Source organism: Tympanuchus pallidicinctus, unplaced genomic scaffold, assembly GCF_026119805.1.
Source record: "Tympanuchus pallidicinctus isolate F22 unplaced genomic scaffold, pur_lepc_1.0 scaffold8, whole genome shotgun sequence".
NCBI classification, from domain to species: Eukaryota; Metazoa; Chordata; class Aves; order Galliformes; family Phasianidae; genus Tympanuchus; species Tympanuchus pallidicinctus.
Window position 1 is genome coordinate 11,101,148 of NW_026294802.1, and position 22,462 is coordinate 11,123,609.

General features: G+C 43.4%; 1 protein-coding gene across 2 annotated transcripts in view; it reads left to right on the plus strand.

Moving 5' to 3' along the window:
* Positions 1-22,462, plus strand: part of ABTB3 (ankyrin repeat and BTB domain containing 3) — a 180,411-nt gene that overhangs the window by 75,176 nt on the left and 82,773 nt on the right. The window lies entirely within an intron of this gene.

The window sequence follows — 22,462 nt, forward strand, 5'->3', positions numbered from 1 at the left end:
ATGTAGATTTTCAGCCCTCCGTCTCAGTGACACAAGGGCAAGGTCGCGCAGTGGGAGTTTGGGTTATCTTTTTCTTTCTTTGTTACTATTTTTCCCTAGAATCATGGACTAATCACTGTAATCTCCTGTTATTTCTGCTTTCCTTCCAGCTCTGCTGTAGTTTTTGCTGGTCTCCTGTCAGTTTTCTGAAAAAAATCATATGCAATCATGGGATAAAATCATGTGTGGTAGTGCACATGCATAAGAGAATAAAATTACTGCACTAGTAAATTTAATCTGGCATTTCCTAATTTTAGAATGCTTGACTTTGTGACCTTAACTTCCCTTTAGTGTGGTTTGGGCACACAGTCAACCAAGTTGTTCAAAAACATTACATTTTCTGATTACATCATGTGAAGAATATACTCTAACTTAAAAACCATCAACTCAGAGGTATTTATTTATCTCTATATTTTGATATCTGTATATTGATGAGTGCAACCATATTTTTGCATGCATCTAGTTGTTCTTTTCCTGCATGTTTCTTTTGATGGTTCATAGGTATTTATTTAGTGCTTACATTAAAATACATGTAGGTTTTGTCAACTGTAATATTAGGCCTTGAGGTCTAATTTTAGTCAAGGTCATGCACACACTGGTCACCAAAATGTTAGTGGATTGCTAGCAGATCCAGTGTGTTATAGGATGTATGTTAGTTGAGAAGCGATTGCATTTGCCAACTGGGGATTGGGAGGGTTGATATTGCTTTACACAGCCACCCTTTTCTAAAATCAGCCTTCATAGTTTACAAACTTACAATGAAGAAAGGCATCGTGTGTATGTAAAACATTTATAGAAACATTAAAAATGTAAGAATGGAATGTAGGAATTCCTTCATGTAACATCTCATTTCCAGCTGCCAATGTCCTCTTCTCTTAAGCAATGACTTTTAAATATCATAGAATTGTTGAGTTGGAAGTGACTCATAAAGGCCATCTGATCCGACTCTCCTGCAATGAACAGGAACACCCAGCTCGATCACGGTGCTCAGAGCCCTTCCAGCCTGTCCTTGGATGGAGCGTACACCGCCTCTCTGGGCAACCTCCTCCAGTGCCTCACCACTCTTACTGTAAAGAACTTCTTTCTTATATCCAATCTAAATACTCTTGTAGTTTGAAACCATTTCTCCTTGTCCTATCCCGACAGACCTGCTAAAGAGTCTGTCCCCTTCTTCCAACTCCCCCTTTAGATACTCTCTCAGGCCACTCTCAGGTCCCCTCAGATCCTTCTTTTCTCCAGGCTGAACAGCCCCAACCCTCAGCCTGTCCTCATAGGAAATGTATTCCATCCATTGGATCGCTTTTGTGGTCCTTTTGAATGCCTCATTTTCTAGCACAGCGTATAAAACATTTACATCAATGAAGATTGGAGCTATACAGAGGGACAGATTTATGGCCATTCCCCAAGAGCTTGCTCATGGCAGTTTTGCTGTACATATGGCGCAAGGTTGGGCTGCATTTGCTTGTGCAGGAGCTGCGGCTGCAGCTGTGTTCCTGCTGCTGAGCCCAGCTAGCATCGGGTAGGCAGAGTCTCCTGCTGTGGCTGCCACAGCCCTGCCAGCAAAAGCCCAGAACCCAGCAAAATGACTGTTTTCAGTAGCTGTATTGCTTCAGCCAGGTTTTAATGGCACAGTGTTTTATAGACTCGCATCAGCTGAAGGTGAGCAGAAACTACTCCAAAAAATGCACCTGGGCTTGCAAAACATCTGGTTTTACTTCCACCTTTCCCAAGTTTTTTTTACCCCATCTTCTGCTCTAGTTGCATCCCTACCATACTTGCCAGATGTTTCCACCCCATTTTCTGAGTTGTCCTATAGACAAGAGACAGCCTTGGAGTAAAAGCTTGCATTTCTGTTCATTTTATGCTTTCTTCTTATACACTTGCTTCTAACAGCATTTGCCTATAGGTATCCTTTAACGATGTACTGCTTTCTTGTCTGTACATCACAGCAAGAATAACATTTTGAGTTGAAGACTTGTAGTTTGTAAGAGTTTGAGCTGTAGATAAATTTTTTAAGGGCTGAATCCTATTCAAAGCATAAATGCCATCTTTTCAGTTGGTGACATTATCCCAGTTGGCTGTGAGTTACAGCCAATTATTCTACAAACTGCATCTCTTCCTGTGAGGTGGAAATTGTGTTTTAATTACAGTTCTTCCTCTGGGGTCAGTTGTCCTTTGTCAGGTCTGTGTGTTGGCTAAGTTACACCTGGAAGACTTGGGGACTTTGGGAATGCCATGCTTTCTGTTAAACCATATATTGTGTGCCACACATATATATGTGGCTCTGGGAAGCCTGGTGGTTGGTGACACTGCCTGTGGTAGGGGGTTGAAACTAGATGATCTTTGAAGTCCTTTTCAACCCGGGCCATTCTATGATTCTATGATTGTTACCATTTTCAGTTGTTTTCCCAGTAGAATCACTGCAGTGCCCAGCTACAGCAGTGAGCAAATTTTCGCTGATCTGACACCAGCCTTTATGTTGAACCATGCATTAAATCTGCATTTGCTTTAGGTATTCAATCTGCAGCTTGGTATAAAGACTTGATGATGTAATTATTTTTGTTGGCAAGCTTAATGCTTCAAGATGTTCCAGCGTGAGCAGTGATGGAGTCTGTCAAGTACTTTCTTGAAATCTCTGAAGTTTATGATGAGTGAATTTTGCCATTCTGTGCTTTCAGTGGTGATTAGTCTTAGAGTGAAAATCTGGTCAACACATGAGCTTTTGGGTCATAGTGTTCACTGTTTTTCTTCTTGATTGCCATGGCTATTTTTCCTTTTTTTTTTTTTTTTTTCTTTTTAAATTAGTGCTGACATTATTTCCTTGAGTTCAGTAAACCCAAGTTTCTCATAAAATGAGAGAGAAAAACACCTTAGGAGAAATGATGTCCTAAATGCATTAAAGCATGCCGTGTACCTTGTTGCCAGGCTCTGCATGGTGTTACTGGGAGTGCCCATTGCTGAAGGCTGCAGGGGCTCAGGGTGGGTGCCAATCATTGCTTCCAGCAAACACTAACAAACTCTGTGATGAATTTCAGGTTAAATTACTTGTAAATGCTTGTCACCCACATGTGTTTTCAGCTGGGATTTTTAAACAAAGGCTTTGCAGAGATAAGTGTGTTCTGCTGGAGAGCAAGAGGTCCTGTTTTTGTGGGCTGCACGCCTGCCAGCCGGCTCCGTTACCATCTGTGATTTTCCTCTGGGTTGGGAAGTAGGCAGTTAGTAACCTCCTGGTGAGGTCTACTTCCACCCAAAACAGAAAGAGAGGGAGGACTGATCTCTGTTTTGGAGCATTTTGCTCGGTGGCAGCCTCAGTGACTGTGTTGTCATTGCTCCTTGTTTTTCACTGCAGTGATGGAGAGCTTGATCGGGTCCATTATATTCATGGTGGGTTTAAAAAACAAAAAGCAGATGAGCAGGCAGATAAAATAGTCGTGCCATCTTTGATCTTCACACACTCACAATGAAATCAGTGTGAGTTTTGCCTTGTCTCAAACCTGTTTCTTATGGGCTTTGTCTGGCTAAGAATATTATTCTAAATCCCTGGCTGAGTTGAAGTCATTTATCATTGTCCCTTTTCATTTTCATTAAACTTTCTCTTAAGAATGATAGGACAGGTCTTCTACTGTAAAAGGGTGTCATGTTTAGAAAAAAATGGAAACCAAAGAAATGCTGACAACCAAAGCCCCAAAGTTCACATTGGGACGCCGTGTTTTAATTGTGAAATGGCCATGTTTCACTCGGATGTTCATTCCTCGTATTTGCATTCAAAGAGTGATCTAGATAGGGGCATTTCATTCTGCAGTCCAGCCCTGGTGCTGTTGCTGTGGCCTCAAACCCACAGGTCAGGCTGAGCTCAGTGTTAGTCTCAGCAGAGCTCAAACTGCTGGGATGATTTAGGAAAGAAATATAAGGTCAGAATGACAGCTTACAGAAGTGATCTTCTGTCCTGGGACTGTTGCGTTGTATTTGGACTATTTTATGTTTTTATCAATATGGGCTCTTTTTCATACACTGAATTATTTTTACTGTCTTCTCTTTCTCCTCTTTCTGTGGCAAATTGCATAAATTGTTTTTTTTTTTTTTTTTTTAATATTCTTTTTTATCCTTTTTTTTTTTCCTTATTTTTTTCCACAAAAGATGAAAGAAAAATAGAAGGCTGTGATAGATTTATTGCCTGTAAATCAATGAAAATTGCTGCTTAAAATCTCTCACTGAAGGACTGAGATACCAGTGAGGATCCCGTTAAGAAGCATGGATGAGCTGGTCAGTACAAGTCTCTGCTTTCGATGGCTTTCCTAAAGCCCCAGTTCTTGGGACACTGTGGTTTTGTGAGCATTTTTCTTCTGACATGCAGAAAAATGTAATTTCTATTTTTCTTACTGGAAGAGATAAGTTTGACAACATGACTGGAGCTGAGCATATGCTGAAAGCTGTGAAAATAAAGCAGCAAATGAAAAGACAGCAGTTCAGCTCATGTAAATGTATTTATTTTTAAGCCAGTTTCAGGACTTTTTTGACATTTGGATTTCCTGATAATGAAATGTTTAAAAGTAACTGTTAAACAGTTCTGCTAAGCTACTTCATAATATTTCACTGCCCTTGAATATTTGTTCTGTTTGATTTGAAACGTCTGTACTTGGCATTTTTTTTTTCCTTTCTGTCGACTCTCCCAGGTAGGCTGTGCAGGATTTAATGGATATAAAATGTGCTCTCGTGCTCTCCTCCTTGCATTTTTCTTTTGACCTTTTTTTTTTTCTTCTTTTTTTACAAGGCACAGTTTTAAGAATTGAAACCTTAGACATCTGGATTTATTAAAGTCCACTGCGTTGGATGAGGGATGTAAATTTTTATATAAGTGTACTTTGTTTTCACCTCCACGTAGCAGAGCTGGCACTGAAGCTCACCCATTTGTGTTTGCGGGGCCGCATCCTCTCCGGCTGTTTAAATACATCATCACAACGTTCCATTTTCTATATTCACTGCTCCTTTGGAAAATTAGTTCATTAAGAAACCTCCCGGGGAGCCAGCTGTGTAGCACAGCACATCCCACAGGGCATTTTTAGCCAAGCAAGGTGCCCAACCATTACCAGGCTAAAAGGAGTATGGTGTGGCTGGTTGGAGGCCCTGCAGTGCCATGGCAGGGTGGTAGGCTCTGATGAGGCATGGATAGGGGGGATGCATTGGAAGAGATGCTCCTCTTCCTCCACTCTGTTCCTATGCAGTGTGCTCCTCTGGATTTCCCTGTTTCTGTGTGGTAAATAGTGTTTTAGGCTAGAAGTTGGAGCTGTGTATGCAGTGTATGAAAGGAGCAGTACCTGCATATGTACAATGGGGTGAGGCCGCACTGTGTGAAGTCAGGATGCAGTGTCTTTTGTTGTTGTTGTCGTTGTTTTTAATGAACCATTCCTGGCTCATGGACTCATAAAATCACAAAATGGCTTGGATTGGAAGGGACTTCAGAGCCCACTTAGTCCCACCCCATGCCGTGGGCAGGGCTGCCCCCCACCTGCTCAGGGTGCCCAGGGCCCCATCCAACCTGGCCTCCAGTGCCTCCAGAGATGGGCACCCTCAACTTCTCTGGGCAGCTGTGCCAGCACCTCACTGCCCACTGAGTGAAGAATTTCCTCCCAACATCTAACCTAAGTTTCCCCTCTTTTAGTTCAAAGCCATTCCCTGTTGCTGTCCTGTCGCTACTAGATAGCACAAAAAGTCCACCCCCATCCTGCTTGTAGGCTCCCTTCAAGTACTGGATTCACATCCTGCTTCCCATTCATTCATCTACTACAGAGAAAGGAGGCTCAGGCTGTTGGTTCAGACTTCCCAACCCTGATTTTGTCAGGGGTGCAGATATATCTGCTCACACTCAAGGCAGCAGAAGCACTGTGTATTAAATGTGCCAATAATGCAGCCCTAACCTTACTCGCATGCAAAAAAATTAATGCCCTAATATGTGTTAATTGCTTTGAAGATATATATCGAAAATAACTTCTAAGTACCTTGGTAAATATTGTTTCCTTTATTACAACAATGTGTCTCACGTTATCACAGTCATCTGCACAGCATTTAGCTGACGTTAATAAACATGCCTTCCGGAGCAGTGCTGGTGAGGGTTTGGTGTGCGCTCGTGACCACACAAAGCCAGCGGATGCTCTCTGGTGAGCACACTGGAGCAGGCATTGCCCACACGCTGCAAAGCACGAGCCCTGGTAGGCGCTTGGGCCTCCTTCTGCATATGCTGCTGACCACAGCCTGCAAACCACAGCACCTGAAATGTCACGTACATCCCCGCAGCCTCCCACAGCTCTGCACAAGAGGCTGGTCCCTTCTCGTGAGCTCTGCAGAGCCTGCATGGCTGCAGGGTTGTCCCCTGTTGCTGTGCCAGAGCTTGGGGGAGCTGTCCTAGCACAGTGGTGGCAGCACTGGTTTCCCTGTGCTTTTGGTCCGTTTGGCCCCATTACCCCATAGTGGTGCCGTTGGCCACCAGGCTCTTCTTTGCCGCACTCACACTCCAATTTGTAGTTCACAGCATTTGGTTAGTAGCCAAAATAAACCAACGGAGAGAATCAAGTAAGAGCGGGTGTTGGCAAACATACACACATCCCAACGGGGAGCCAGCGATGGAACAGGATTTCCACAGGCGGCCAGCTCACTAGGATTTTCCACTAGCCAAGCCCCAGCACAGCAGGCATTTCACTTGCCTATGGAAGTCACCTTTCACATCCAAATGTGCCCACTCTGTGCTGCAGCACGTTTCCAGCCTGTTCCGCTGGCCCACCTGCAGCTTTTTAAAGCTAAATCGTCAGCTTTCTGGCTGCTGGGGTTGTTCTGACCTGAAACAAGTAAAATGAAAGCAATGTGCATGGGTGTCCTGCACCATTTGATATCCAGATGGGATGCTAACTCAGTAAACGTGCCTTGTGTGTGGACTGCAGGGCAGTGGAATGCCATGGAGCTTTAGGTCTGAGGAAGTGATGGCTTAGCAGCTTGCAGGAGCCTGTGTGTCTGCAGCACTCTGTCATGAGCCAGGGTTTGCCAGGGCATGAATGCTTTGCGAGCAGGAACTGCTGTTGTCCAGCTGATAGACAGCAGGAGTCTATCTCCTTCCACCTAGACTAGATTCATCTGTAATAATACATTTCTTTTGAGAAGATCTTGCCTTGGACAGTGTTTGCTCTTGCTGAAGAGTGGTGCATTCTTGTTGTCACCAAGATCTTTCTCTGCATCAGTATTACATATTTTGAATGTCTCTCCTTGGTTTGCTTCAAATTCGTTTCTTGATCAGTCTGTTTTTAAAGCACTAAAATTAATGTTTTCAATATAGTTAAAATTAGGTGCAAACTGGCATTTGCTTCTACAAAGCCGTTCTCATATGTTACTGCTATGCATAGCGACTTGTTACTATTAGCTTGTAACAAGTAGGAGGGTGGCAGTGCGCACAAATATTATTGCACATTTAGCTGTCATATCTTTGCTCAAAAGCATGCACAGTGGCCAAGTGTGAGGATTACTTTCCATCATTTATGTTTTTATTGTTTTTCCTCTCTGTAGGTGCTTGCATTAATCTTGTGTGTCATACTGATAGACCACAGTTCACAAGCTCTTTCACTCTCTTTTCTACATCACACTCCTCTTTACTGACTCTTGAGTTATGCACCTAAGGATGTTATAATCACAGTTCCACTTGCACATGAAAGCCATTGCTTCATCCTGCATATTTCCCATGATTCTGAAGTAATCCCAAAAACTTTTCTCCTTAGAGTTACAAGTACTGTCTAGCAGTCATATTTTTCCTTTGTTCTCCCGGGATTTGCAGACATTGAAACATATTTTAGCTTCTAGGAACAATCCTTGTTGAATTTTTCAAAAGATGAAGGCTGTGGATTCTAAAAGCCGAATTCTGGGTGCTTCAGTAGAGCGTTTGCATCTGCATCCATTTCATTATCACAGAGCATGCTGGGGAAAGCCACGCTGCTGGACTTGCTGTTTCTGAATCAGATCGCTTCTGAAACACTTCTTGCTTAAAAACTCCATTGGGTGGACTTTACAAGTGGCAGCCGTACGATCAGTTCATTATCGACCTGAAGGACAGTTTCCAGTTCCTCTTCCAAACTCCGTGTGAAATAAGAAAAGCCTGTCTCAACATTTCCAGTCAATTCTTCCATTTCATGATCAGGGCAAACGTGTCAAATTACCTAGCTCTGGGTAGTGTGCAAAGAATACCACTCGAGTGCCGAACAAAGATGAAACTGCCTGAGGAGAGCACTTAGAGTTATATTAAATAAAAAAGTTTCAACATTTTGCTGTTTTCTAGAAATATCAAGAATAATAATTTCCACATGCAGAAAAAATAAAATAAAATAAAAACCAACCCAAACCCAAAACCCAACAAAAAAATCGCCAAAATGACTCGTTTCTTTTTGTCAAAATTCCCCTTCATTAGATGTGATCTTTTAGTTCTCATACAGAAGGCTTTGCCTACTGCAGTTGTGTTTGTGGTTAACATGCCTGTTTTGCTGTTTGCCATTACTGTAGTGGTAATATTCCCTTCCACTGTAGGAGGTGGGGAGCAGGGAGATTGGTTCCAGGTCTTTGAGAAATGTTTTTACTCAACCAACCATTTTGAGCATCCTCTAAACCCGTCATTAGCCACCTACAGACATGATTAACATGAGGAGTTCAGGCCAGAAGAACTGTCTGTGTTCTTTAGGCAAACATCATGTCAGAAAAGATGACCCATATGCAATGTATTTCAAGTACTGTGTCTGTATATATAATGATGCAAGGGAAATGATACCTTTCCCCATTTAAATGAACAGTTAACTGTGCCTACAAATAGTCTGTAGATAGAAATAAGGTGTATTTTTGTCCCTGTATGTTTAGATATATATATATACATGAACTGTAATTCCTTAATGAAGCTCATAGCTCTCTTGGCATACTCTGTGGCTAAGGTCAGTGGCAGTGTGTAGTCCACTCGTGGCTGTAGGCCATGAATACACAAATGATTTAAACTGGGAGCTCAGCCTTTTCACTAGAATGGAATTAAAATAACTAATTATAACATTATTTTGGAACCAGATGTGGAATCTATTTTTGCTACGATGTGCAGCTGAGGCAATTAAAACTTGCTTGTAATTCCTGTAGGTTTTGCAGTGCAGTTAATGTTTTGTGGTGTGTTTCTGCACTACGAAATCACAGTTCTCTCTGAATCCATGTCTAGTTTGGTTATTATGATCTTCATAATTCCCTAACTTACATAATTCCCCGTGGTTTATATCACTGTTAACATTAGAAGATACAAACCAGGGAGTGTTGTGCTCTGCTGTCCTCTGAGACTGGAATAAGTGCAACACTTGAAAGTGCAACATATCAGTGCTCTTAAGAATGTGGTTGGAGTAAGTTTATTTAGACTGGCTTTATCCTCAGTTCCAGTGTCCTTTAGAGCACGTGCTGCTCCTTAGTCAGCCTGCCTGTTAAGTAATGCAGCCCACTGCAGCCAAGTCTGGAAGTTTCAAAATATCAGTTGGATTCTTTCAGTCTGCTTAGAAGAGAAAAGGCTGAATAAAGCCAAGGGATGAGATGTAAGAGGTGAGGCAGTTAGCATGGCCTGCTGTTACAGCTACCTGCTGATTATCATTACATGCCCCTGATTTAGGTTGCTGTAATATGTTCCAACTGCCTTTTCCATTTTATAGGGCAGATGTCTCCCTCACAACTGATTTAAATATATATCTGTTTGGAGCCATTTCAGCAGTTACCTCAGCCATTTCCAAGACGGATGCAATGGGGGCAGGAGCAGGACCCTCACTGCCCCACAGTTTGTTCTCTCTTTTAGCTGTAGTGCTGTTGTGCTACAGAAGGCCTCGAAGGCAGCTCCAAGGAGCAGCCCAGGCACTGCCATGGATGCTGCAGCTCTGTCCCTCTGAGGGCAGAATGGGAAGAGGTGAGCCTATTAGGAATGGCATTGTGCTTTGCTCAAAGAGAGGATGAATGAGATGTGCTCAGACTGCACTGAACCGGAAGGATTTTATATAAATATCTGTTTATTCCTTATCTACTGGCTAATCAGTGCACTGCAGAAGAGTCTGACAGGGAAACGCTCATATTCCTTTACTATAGGATTTTTGGTGTTTGTGAATTTGTATGTGAACGTCTGGGTGAAGAAGTGGAGAAAATGAATAATGCAGAGGTTCAAATCTGAAGATTATGCATAAAGAGAGAGCAGAGTTTGACCTTTAACTGCTCTGAGAATAAATGCACAGCTTTCTCTGTCTGGGAAAAGTAATAGAGGGCATTATTTTCAAAAAAGCAAAATAGGTATTTTAGGAGTAAGACTGTATATCTTGATGTCATAAAATTCAGAATGTACAAATTGATAGCCTGTGGGGATCAAAACAAAAAAATAATAAAAAAAAAACTCCTGTTAAATAATTATTAGAAGTCTTTGTTCAGTTAATCTGGTAGCCCTGTAATGAGTTCATGCACCTGAACACAGCTTTATTGTAATGGGGTGGGGAGGGTAGGGAAAGAAGGCGTCTGTCAGCTCTGTAAAATTGGAATTATTTGAAATGGGGTCAGCCAGCCAATCAGTGGGGCAACCAGTCCTAAAAGTCTGCCAGAGACGTAGTCTAATGTCTCTTCTCGTAAATTTTATTCATCGTCTGTAATGATTTTACCATATATATATATACATCTAGGGTAACCTTTACTGGTCAGAACTGATTTATTGCTGTAGGTATCTATATCAAAGGTCTGGATGGCAAAACATGTGCTAATGACAAGCCGTGTCTACACAGTAAGCCAAGTGGAATTTTTGAAGAACGTAAAGGTTACTTTTAGAAAGGACTGTCCCCTGGCCAGCATCCAGGCTTTCCAGTCAGTGAAGTTTTTAGACAAATTCTTGGCTTTAAATACATGGTGAAAACCCCTTGAAGCATGTACCGAAGGCAGAGTCTTATTCTTTTAGTGAGGCTGGGGGGGGCACCCCAGACCCACACGGCTCACAGCCATCCCTGGTTGAGCTCAGGGAGCTCAATTGCTAGAAATCTCACAAATCACGCAGCCGACCTGGGCTGGGGGCAGTTAGGGGGGTTGCAGGGCACGTCCTGCCCTGAAGTTATGGCTGCTAATGAGATGGCTGCGGTCCTGTGCTCCCTGCCTTCAGGAGCAGGCGGTTTTCATTCCGTTTGCTCAGCGCCTCCCTTCGCTGGCTGGGCTGGTGCGTGGTCAGTGCTCAGAGTGATGGGATTCTGCCCTAGAGCCAGTACATAGCTGTGCGTGTTTCTTAAACATCTCTGCTTTCATTAAGCGTGGGCTTTCCTGGGGAGGGTGGAGGAGCTGATCTGATAGTCATCTGCACAAAGCGGTGGAAAGGAAATTCTAATTACTCAGCCTTTGCTGTGGGCTCCGCACGCTCCAGTTTACCCAGAACTCGTTACTCAGGGATAAAACCCAACCTTTGACAAAGTCAGTGAGTTTTGCCCGAGCTGCCTGAGTTTCCCCCAAAGCGCAGCTCTGTGCCCTAATGACTGTGGATTTTGCTCATTTATTACTGTACTCAATCACATGTTCTTGTACCCTCCTGGAAATGCTGAGGGCTGATGATTTATCCCCCTGATTGAAGTATGATCATCGTTGCACTACTTCTTGTTAATACCTGAGTGTTCTCCAGGAAAGGCCCAGCTCCACAGAAGTGTGTGTCACCTTCCAGTCAGCCCTCTACCCCAGCCTGGTAAGGGCAGATGCTTTGAATGTATGTATTCCATAAGGATGTAAATGCAATTGTAGAGCAGTGACTGCATGCAGACCACACTCTCCTGTGTCCCGTTACTGGCTGCTGACACCATGCCCACTTGTGAAAGTGTAAAGGATTTGGTTGGTAGCTGGTATGGGAATGCCCCGTATTCATTCTGAGCACTGAATGTCTTTGCCATTATGTATTATTCATGGCTTTTGTACAAGCTGATGATGTTTTGAGGCAGAGGGAGGAATTCTGGCAAACAGTCCCTTCTGTAAAAGGCATACTGATCTTTACAAATATTGAGGCAAATGGGGGAGGTATTTTTTTAAGGTATTCTAAATATTCTTGCCAAGTGTATTGTATAGTACTCAGTGGAACTACTCAGAAATTGGAAGCACATCGGGCTTTTTGAAATGATGGGGCCAAGCCTTGAAGGGATCCGATGCTTGGTGCCTATGCCAAATGAATGGAGGTACACAGAGAAAGTAATAGAAAAAAAAATGCTCTGTTGCATCAAGCATTTTGTATTGCCATTCTGTAGTGCAGAACCTGGTGTAGGAGTTTGTTTGGATAGTAGGTCTCACAAAAATGGGGGATTATGTGCTTGCATGGAGTTATTCATTCATAATTGAAATAGTCAGCCTCTGTTCTCAAGAGGTCCACTGTGCCACAGCATGGTTACGAGTAACTTGTAAAGCTGCTAAAAAAACAGACTTGGACACAGACTTATGTGATAATACCTAATGAGTTGCTGGTGTTTTGTTTATCACATAATGGATGAGCCCCGGCTGGGCTAGGAAAGATGCCTTATCAACACAGCTGGGCTTCTGTGCCGTGTGTGCATTCTGGTCGCTGAGCAGGAAGTCGTCCGTCGTGGCTGGGCATTTCGGGAGGCTGGTGGTAATGAGTGGTGGAAATTACGGGCTCTAGGAAAGCGTATTACGCTATGAATCACTGAACCCTCTTGTTCTGCTGCTATCAGGTGATGGGTCTTTTTCTGGGAAATAAAAAACTGCTAATGCATTCTTGGTCATTTTCAGTGACTCAAAAGCTTAGACCTTCTACGAACTGTCAGCCTAATGGGGGATTTTGCCTGTTTTTAGACAGACGCATCCTTGCATGAGTTAGTACTGCAGTGCATTCCCAAGCATCCTTTCCCTCCTGTGTGTGCCTGGCACCTTGAGTGCTGGCTGGATCTGGAAGAGGCATCTTGTGGTCAGGCTGCGTGCTGCAAAATCCAGATTCATCACTAAGTTTCCACCCCAGCCAGTATTGCCAACACATTCATCGTTCTCTTTTCTGCCTGCAAATTTCCCACAATCTACCAACTTCTCGCTAGTATTGAGACACTGAGGGCAGCACATGCTGTATTTATTTGCATGTAGCAGAGAAGAAAGATGGCAGCGGTATTTTTTATTATTATTATTTATTTACCTCAGTGTCTCCTGTCGAAGAGCGTAATAGAAAGCCTTTCTCCTCCACATTGCTATTTCCAGGGCAGCATAGCTCAGATCCGGGTGATCTCAAGCCGATGGATGCTCTGTGTGAAATAAATGCACTGTGTCAGCTCAAACGTCTCCATGCCAGAATAATCCCAGCTTGCACTGGAACTTTTATGATTACTGTGACAATAGAATAGGCTGGCTGATCACAGCGTGCTGCTGAGCAGTTTCCTGTTGTGAAGTCCATGAAATGCCACTTTATGGTCAACAGGGAGAGAGGTGTTGAAAATCACGGGTAGGTAAAGACACATCAGTCTCCTTGCTGTAGAAAAGGAAGGATTGTGGCTTCACATTGGGTGCTGCTCGCAGTGCCATCAGCAGGTGCTGGCTGTTTAGCCATGGATACACAACTCAGCAGCATTGGCTGCTTCATGCCCAACAGAGGCCCATGAGGGCTGTCTCATGCCCAACAGAGGATCTCAAGGGCCATTCTTCAGACCTGGTAGAGACCTGGGGAAAAGCATGAGGAGATGGATCTCCATTACTTCTCTTGTTTATGGATAGGCTTGCTTTGTGTTCCCACTTCTTTTCTTTCAGTGGTCGTTTTGAGGATTTAGAAGTTTTGCAATTGGTTTTGATGGGACCAAGGTTTTGCTTTCTTTATTTCTTAATAAAAATAAATGTAAAGCTGTTGCTGCTGATCTGGGAGTTTCGTTTCTATGTTTAGCAGGATCTAATCTCTTGATTCTTCTTTCTTTTGTAATTTATAACCTAAACGGTCAAATCCATCCTGTGTTCCACTTGGTTGTGCACCACTTAACTGCTTGGTACCAGCAGAATATATCCTAATTTAGTTGAATTGTTGTTACTTCAATGCCACTTAAAGCAGCGGTGATTGCCACTCATTATCATTAGGCTAAAGCAATTGCTTTAGAAGGCTCCTAATAAGGAGAACGTCCCAATTAAGTAGAATGTGTTGTGCTAACAAACTCCTTACAAGAAAAGATGTCACAGCCGTGTGTAGCAATATAATTCTATTATCTCATCTTCCTATAACATCTGTTCTAATAACTCACAGAGGTATTCTGCTTGGGATAACGATCATCCATTCTGGCTTCTGATGAAATCAGATCCAGCCCAGCTGGGGTACTGCCCTGAAAGCGATCACACAGCTTTGGAAGAAACTGCTCTCCAGATATGCAAACAGTTGCTGAAATTTCCAATTGCAAGGAGCCAGAGACAAAATTGCTCAGACGAAACCTCCACACTTGGCCGGATGAAATAACGAAGCTGCACTCGCACAGCTCAGATGATTGCAGTTGTTGTGGTAGGATCCCAGCCCCTACGGTTTGCGCAACTTCTGATGGTCGTTTATCTGTGGTCGCTGCTGTTGATCACTTTGTGGCAGATTTATTAGGATCCCCGTTCTTCTCTTTTTTAATTTTCCGTTTGCTCTTCTACTGATTTTTCCAGGAGAGAAAGGGTGATCTCTTGTGGTTAAACAGCATAACTAGAGGCCTTATGCCCTCTTCCTGTTTTTCTCTGACATTTCTTCTTTCACCTTGAATTAGCTGCTAAGCTCTGCAGTGCTTTACCTTCATTTCACATATAAATTGGACGCGCATATTGTCTTAGCTGCTTAGCACCAGTGCCTGGAGGCTAAGTGGAGAGCTGGTAATGCTTCTTAATGGCTTTGGTTAGTAGGTGGTAAAGACGCACAAAAGCAAGGTTACCTTCTTGACGTGCATCTGATCGCTGCGCCTGTCCCACGTTTCCTCATTTGGGCTGCTTTGCCTCCCCTGTGACTTTGATTCTGGAAACTTTTTATCACCTTCTAGCTTTCCCAAGTGCTTTGCATTTTCTCCACGCAAAGCCACTCCCTGTTATTTAACCAGGCTGGAATGCGTGGAAAGAAGACACTTTGCACTCCTGGCCTTGAATACTTTCCAGGCCTTCAGTTAACTGAAAGCACTGGTTGATAACAAGCACTAAGTTTTTCCCCGCAGTCTCATTTATGTAAGGAGAAGTCAAGATGTTTTCCATCTGTCTTGCCTGTCAGTTCGACAGACTGAGCTTAGGAGTCGTGGTGCAGGTTGCCTGCTGTTGGCAACCCAAGTTGGAGGAAGCTTCGGCATAGTTGGAATGAGTTAGAATTCACCATCTTATGGAGTTGGACTTGGTGATCCTTACTGAATTATAGAATCATAGAACGGCCTGGGTTGAAAAGGACCTGAAGGATCATGTAATTTCAGCCACTAGACCAGGCTACCCAGAGCCACGTCCAACCTTGCCTTGAATGCCTCCAGGGATGGGGCATCCACATCCTCTCTGGGCAACCTTATTGGGTCCTTTCCAGCTGAAGATATTCTACAGTTCTGTATTCTCTGCATCGATGTTCCATGGCATGCTTCAAAATCTGTGGCATAGTGCATCTTCCTAACGTACTTGTGGCTGCCACAACAGCCAAGCGTGGGCTCAGGAGAGAGATTTTGTGTGTGAGAATATCAACTATATGGGGTTTACACTCGCTGAAGTGTATTGCTGTTGTAAAGGTAGTTGGCTGCGCTTTTGTCCTTTTTTCACTTTCCAGTAGGCCTTTATGCTGTAGATTACAAGGTTGCTCCCTGGTGCTGGGAAATATTTTGGTACTTGTGGAATAAAAGGGATTTTCGGATTGGATGTTTTGTGAACTCTTGAAGTTCTTATGAGATTTTATGAGAGCAGGTGATAGAACTTAAAAACTTTCTGGTCTAAAAAGTCAAATGGTTAAAGTAATTTGATGGAATTCCAACCCCTGAATTTAGTCCTCCTGGGCAGGGTTGGCATTCACTGGAGCAGTGAGCAGTTTTGGGAACAGTTCCAGATTAACTACCATTTTCAGGCTCATTTTACAGAGTGATTTGCCCAATACTATCCCAGCACTCTTAATCTCTGTAAACTCATGGAAGAATCCATGAAGTGGGAGTATAAGAAGTTTTCCAGATATGTATGTTTGCTTAAGATGTAAGAGATAGATAGAGATATCAAAGGTGCTTTGAATTATTTTCTGCTAAAAGTGGGAGCCCTTAATTAAAGAAAAAAACAGCAGCAAAACCTTCCATCTTCTGTCTCGACTGTAGATTCACATATAGCAGTATTCTCAAAGGAAAAGAATAACAATGTGCAAAAAACCGTTTTACAGTCTTTACAATGCTTATATTTTTAGTCAAAACTAACAAATATGTGTTGGGTTCCTGTTAGATGCCTCTGCATGGATCATTTGAATCACATTGTCTAGTGAGCACTTATATTAGTTTAGTGTCATTGGAAGTTTGTTTTGTTTTAAACATAGGATTTGAAGGAGAGAGAAGACAAAGAATTTGAAATGCAAGCAACCTTTGGTTTGCCTCTTTGTGTATATGTATATATAGCAAATGGAATTCAGTGGTACCTGCATGATCTTATGATCATACACAGTTGATTTTCTGTGTGCTCAAGTAATAGCTTGATCAAATGCCTCTGGACTCGTGAAATATAACTGTGACCTTCAGAAAGGAGCTTGCGGTGACTGGTAAGAATAGGAGGGACTGAACAGAAACTTCAGGCTTGCAGTAACTAGAACTGCACGTTTAGGTTCTGTACAGAATCATAGAATGGTTTCAATTGAAAGGGATCCTTAAAGGCCATCTAATCCAACCCCTCTGCAATGAACAGGGACACTCACAGCTAGACCAGGGTGTTCAGAGCCCCTCCAGCCTGATCTTGGATGTCTCCAAGAACAGGGCACCCACCAAAGAATCACAGAACGGCCTGGGCTGGAAGGGACCTCAAGGAGGAGGATTCTCAAACAAGAGCAAACAAGTGCAAACAGGATTACAGCTCAGTTTTCATCCTCGGGGTTCAGCCTCTGATGTCTCACCTTATAAGCATGCATGCATGCTATGCCTTCAGAGAAGCGCAGAGCTAACAGCCCCGCTATACTTTCCAATCACTACCTCACCCACCAAGCTGCAATGCTTCTGCCTGACTTCACAGAATCATACAATGGCCAGGGTTGGAAGACAGCTCAAGGATCATGAATCTCCAACCCCCCTGCCACCAACCTCCCCATTTAATATCAGATCAGGCTGCCCAGGGCCCCATCCAACCTGGCCTTGAACACCTCCAGGGACGGGGCACCTACAATCTCTCTGGGCAGCCTGTTCCAGCACCTCACCACTCTCTCTGTAAAGAACTTCCCTCAACATTCAATCTAAATCTTCTCTCCTTAAGCTTGAAACCATTTCCCCTTGTCCTGCTGTTATCTACCCTTTCAAAGAGTCAATTCCCCTCCTGTTTGTAGGCTCCCTTTAGGTACTGAAAGGCTGTAATGAGGTCAACCCGCAGCCTTCTTTTCTCCAAGCTGAACAAGCCCAGCTCCCTCAGCCTGTCTTCATAGGGGAGGTGCTGCAGTCCCCTGATCATCTTGGTGGCTCTCCTCTGGACCCTCTCCAACAGCTCCCTGTCTCTCTTGTACTGTGAGCTCCAGACCTGGACACAGTACTGCAGGTGGGGCCTCACAAGAGCAGAGCAGAGGGGGACAATCACCTCCCTGTCCCTGCTGGCCACCCCTCCTCTGATGGAGCCCAGGATACCATTTGCTTTCCGAACTGAAAGCACCACCTCTCTGAGCGATCTGTTTCAGTGCCTCACCACCTTTATTAAAAATCTTTATATCTGATCTAAATCTCTCAGTCTCTCATTATTCTGAGATGGACTCAGTGCTTGAACTGTTTCTTTAGCTGAGGAAGCAGGTTTGGAACCGAACTACAAAACATTTAAGGATGTAACATGGCTTTGCCCAAAACATTGCTTCCCATTCCAAATAAACAGACTTGCCATTTTATTACTTCTCCCATTGTGTGGCCATTCGTGGTGATGTAGTGAGTGTGTACAGAAGACTGTACATATCCATTTTTTACCATTGTGCCCTTTGATCTGCTTTTGCCCAGTGAAAATAGCTGGGTAGTCACAACAGCAGACCGTGGGAAGCCTCCAGGTTCCAATGTTGCAGTGGATGTAAAACCCTATTGCCAGTTCTGGCATATGGGCGCTATAGGTGCCAGCACTCCAGGAATCAACTGTTTTGCAACAGTTGCAACAGCTGGCAGAGAAATAAATGCAGATACTTGTCTAAATAGCGGAACAGTGGAGGAGGCTTATATTTTTTTGATGCCTTGTCTGTGTTTAGGTGAAATTTGGGCTACCCAAGCCCATGCTTCTCCTGCCCTGAGAGCCGAGGAGGTTTCCCAGCTGCTGTTGTGTCCAGTGTTAGATCTGCTCTGGGACCTCAGATCTTTGAGATGCTGGGACAATTTCTGCCAAGGGCTGCTGTGCAGCACTGCATGTGGGATGTTAGTGGGATATGCACACACCTGTGCCATGCTGCAAGGGCTGTACCCACAGCTCCGTGCAAGAATATCCATGTATTTGTGCCAGAATCTGCCTTCCCAGCACAAGTGGGAATTTGCATGGGGAAACCAGAATGGAGCTACCAGGTACCTCTGGCTTCAGAAGACATTGCATGAGGTTTTGAAAAACTTGTTGCTTCCTCAAGTTCAGGCGTCTTCAATGTCATTCTGTGCAATACTTCTTTGGTTTGAGATTTTTAGGTCTTTGGGGAGCTCTGGCTTATGTTTCCACTGAGCCCAGAGGGCAGGAAAAATGCAGAGTGTATTAATTGTTCATTGGATCTTCCCTATGATGGCCGTATTTTTCTCCCTGAAGATTTGGGAGGAGAGCACTAAGAGCTTGTCACTGGGAGTTTTTTTGGCATGCTGCTGATTTTGAAGTATTTTTATTGTTTCTCTGCAGTCTTTTACCTACAGACTGCAAGGCAAGCTGAGGCCAAGGGCAAATAAAAAACAGCAGCTTATAAAGCAAAGTTTGGGTTTGATCCATTCTGGATGTTTTAGACAGATACCTGCCCCAAGAATCTTACAGCCAAGCATGACAAGATGTGACAAAAGCCAAACACACAGGAATGCTTTGGTTATTTCTCATTGCTCCAGTGATTCATAGCAGTCATAAATGCGACGTATGGCTGCCGTACATCACCATGGACATGGAGCAGCCAGGGGCATGTCGCGTTTGGCCCCACATTCATCCTGCTAGAACAGACAGCTTGATTTCTACTCTAGTGAATTGGAAGGAAGATGAGGAATAAAGTAACGGGCAAAGAAGAGCACAGGGCTGAGTAACCATGCAGAAAGGAAGGACATTTAGCAATGCCAGGAGAGAGAAAAGACAGATATCGTAGTTATTTCTGAAGATACTGCACAGAAATCTTTGGCTTGGAATGACAGCAACAGTCAAAAGAGCAAAAAAAGCAAGGGAAAATGCCCCGTCTTTCAGGCTGCTGGAAACACGAGATCCTTACCTGTGCATCAAGTATAACGCAGTGAGGCTGAAGTTGTGGCTGACAAAGCAAGTGAATAACGCCAGTCAGCAGGGAATTAACGTGAGGAGGTTGAACTGTAGCCAAGCCAGTGAAAGCAGGTGATGACTATTTAAATGTTTCTATTTATATGAAGAAGACATTTATAATCACAAAGATTTTACCTTTTTTTTTTGCATTCATCTTCAATTCAGCATGCTCCCTTCTTGCTAGGGAGCAATTTCCTTCCATAGTCATTCATCAGCAAGTTTGAGCTGTACATGAAACACTGATAAAATAGAGCAAGTTTTTCTGCCAAAAAGCATTTCGGTAACTTTTCTTTAATTGTTTTTGGGGAAAACAGTTGAAGCTAGGAAAGTGGCAGAGCTGTGTGCTCGAGCATAGAATTCCCTCTCTCCATTCTGGCAAAAAAAGGAAATGCTCTCCAGCAAAATGATGAGAGTTATAAAAAAATCTTCCAGCACACCACTGGTCACCCGCTGTGGTCAATTATAGTTGTGAAGCTGGCGTGTAAGCATCAGATGTTTGGCTATTGCATGGCTTTAATCATGTCACACTCAAGTGAAAAAACCCTTTGGCGTGACATATCCTATAATTTGCTAAGTTTTTTAACAATGGTACATTTTGCATTTCATTTGCACTTTTCATCTGAAAACCTAAGAATACACTCCCCTCGCTACAGAACAGAGTAATTAATCATCAGGGCTGTTTGTAAGGGGAGGCGCGGCTGTGGGTACAGGCAGAGACTAAATTGAGAATAAAATATCTGTGTGCCACCACTCATCACTCTGAGACAGCTTTCCTGTGCATCTTAGGATTTTAAACCATTTCAATCCTGTTCATAAAGGTACCTTAAAACAGTTGTGTTGGTTTCCCCCCCCCCCCCCCACTTCAACATGTATTTTCACTAATTAGTTTCTTGTTGGGTATTCTTTTTCTTTTGAAGATGACATAAAGTTGTTTGTACTATTTCTTGTTTTTAGAAGTCTTTTAGAGTATTTGATGTTACACATCTGTTTTCTTCAGGGAAGACTCTTCCAATTTTGTCTTAATTTCTATCCATTAAAATTATGAAGAGTAATCTAAATAAATGAGAAACATTTCCGAGAGAGAATACTTATTAAAATATGCAGGCAAGTCTGCATTCTAAATCCAGGTGTTGAACATTTCAAGATCTGCACATCTACAGAATATAAATATCATGCTAAGTGTTGATTCAAGGCAAACACTGAGTGATCAGAAGTGAATTTGGAAAGCTTGTTTGGTAATTTTTGATTACTTGTTTAATATTTTTTCATTGCTGCCCCTTTTTGCCCCCTTACCTCAGTGCTTTGAATCCTTCAGTCCCTGTTGCTGTGTCAGATGCCTTGTATCCCTGCCCACAGCTCCCCTCAATACTCATGTTGTTTGAATGCAGTGGCCACAACCCTGGCCCTGCAATCAGGACTGGAATTAATGGCTGCCACTGCTCTTCTATCCCCAGTGCTCAAACAGGCTGTTGAGACGTTTGACCCGGTCTTGCTGTTGTGTGGGAATGGGGTCAGGTTCAGTCTGCTATCTACAGCTGTGGGATGTGAGGACTTTGGTCTTGTTTTTTCCAATGTGTGCCCCCTGCTTTTCATGCAGGACGTGCTCACTGAGCCTTCACCACCTCTCTTCTCTCAAGATGGGTGTTTTTAGGTCCGTGCTGCAAGAGAACTTAGACCAGACTGTTTGCAATCAGAGAGGGGAATGTATGTGAAGCTGGCAGAGCTAAAAAAGTGTCTGAGAAACATCATTTTCCAGGAGCATTGATTGCCTGGCCTTGCAGTGCTCCAAAGCAGTGATGTTTGGTGGGTTGTTACCAAAATAAAGAAGGGGTTAAGGCAGCCATTCAGCAAGGGACTTAAAATGTGTACGTACTGGTTACCCTGAGAAGTTGTGGATGACCCAGCCATGGAGCCATTCAAGGCCAGGCCAAATGGAGCCCTGGGCAGCTTCATCTGGTGGGTGGCAGCCCTGCCTGTGGCACGAGGTTGGAACTGGGTGGCCTTTGAGGTCCCTTCCAGTCTAAGCCATTCTATGATTCTATGATACTAACAGAATTACTGATTAATAGATTTAGTCACCGGTTACTTCCTGAGTTCTCCTTTCTGAAGATATGAGATACATACCTTTTTCTTAAAGCCTTTTGTAAAGTGCTTTCTTGGTCCTTGAGGGGGATTTCTCCCCTGTGCTTAAATGGAACAAAGAATACAAGCTAATTAAAAAAAACCAACATTTCCTACTTTGTCTTATTTTCAAAGCAAATTGTTGCAAATTCCACAATCAGAGATAAGATAGAATTTAATTGCCATGAAGAGGTACAACCCCACTACCTCCCAGGGGTGTCCACTTGTGTGGTCCCAGAAGGATTTGGAAGGCAGTACTGTGGGTAAGCATGGCCATAGTTGCTTGTTCCCAGAGCTCAGGACTGGAGGAGAGCTTACTGTCCAGGCTGGGCTTCCATGTATCTGTTACTCAAGGTTGGCAATGAAGCATTTGCTACATGTTTTGTAGCATGACAGTGATTTTGACTAACAAACACATGCCCCCTGTCTGCCCCCGAGGGTTTAGATATCATGGCAGAAATTGACTTTTGTGCCTTCATGGATGTGTACTGTAATTTTTTTTAATGTCAGCAGCCTTGCTTTTGCCTCCCCATCAAAGTTCGCTGCTTTTAGGGCTTCTGCATGATGGGCTTTTGAAATCTATGCAGTTCAGTTGTCAGGAGCTGTATTTACAAAAGAAATCCAATAAACTCATCAATGACACAGCAGGCATCTTGATGCTGCCTATTATTTTGGC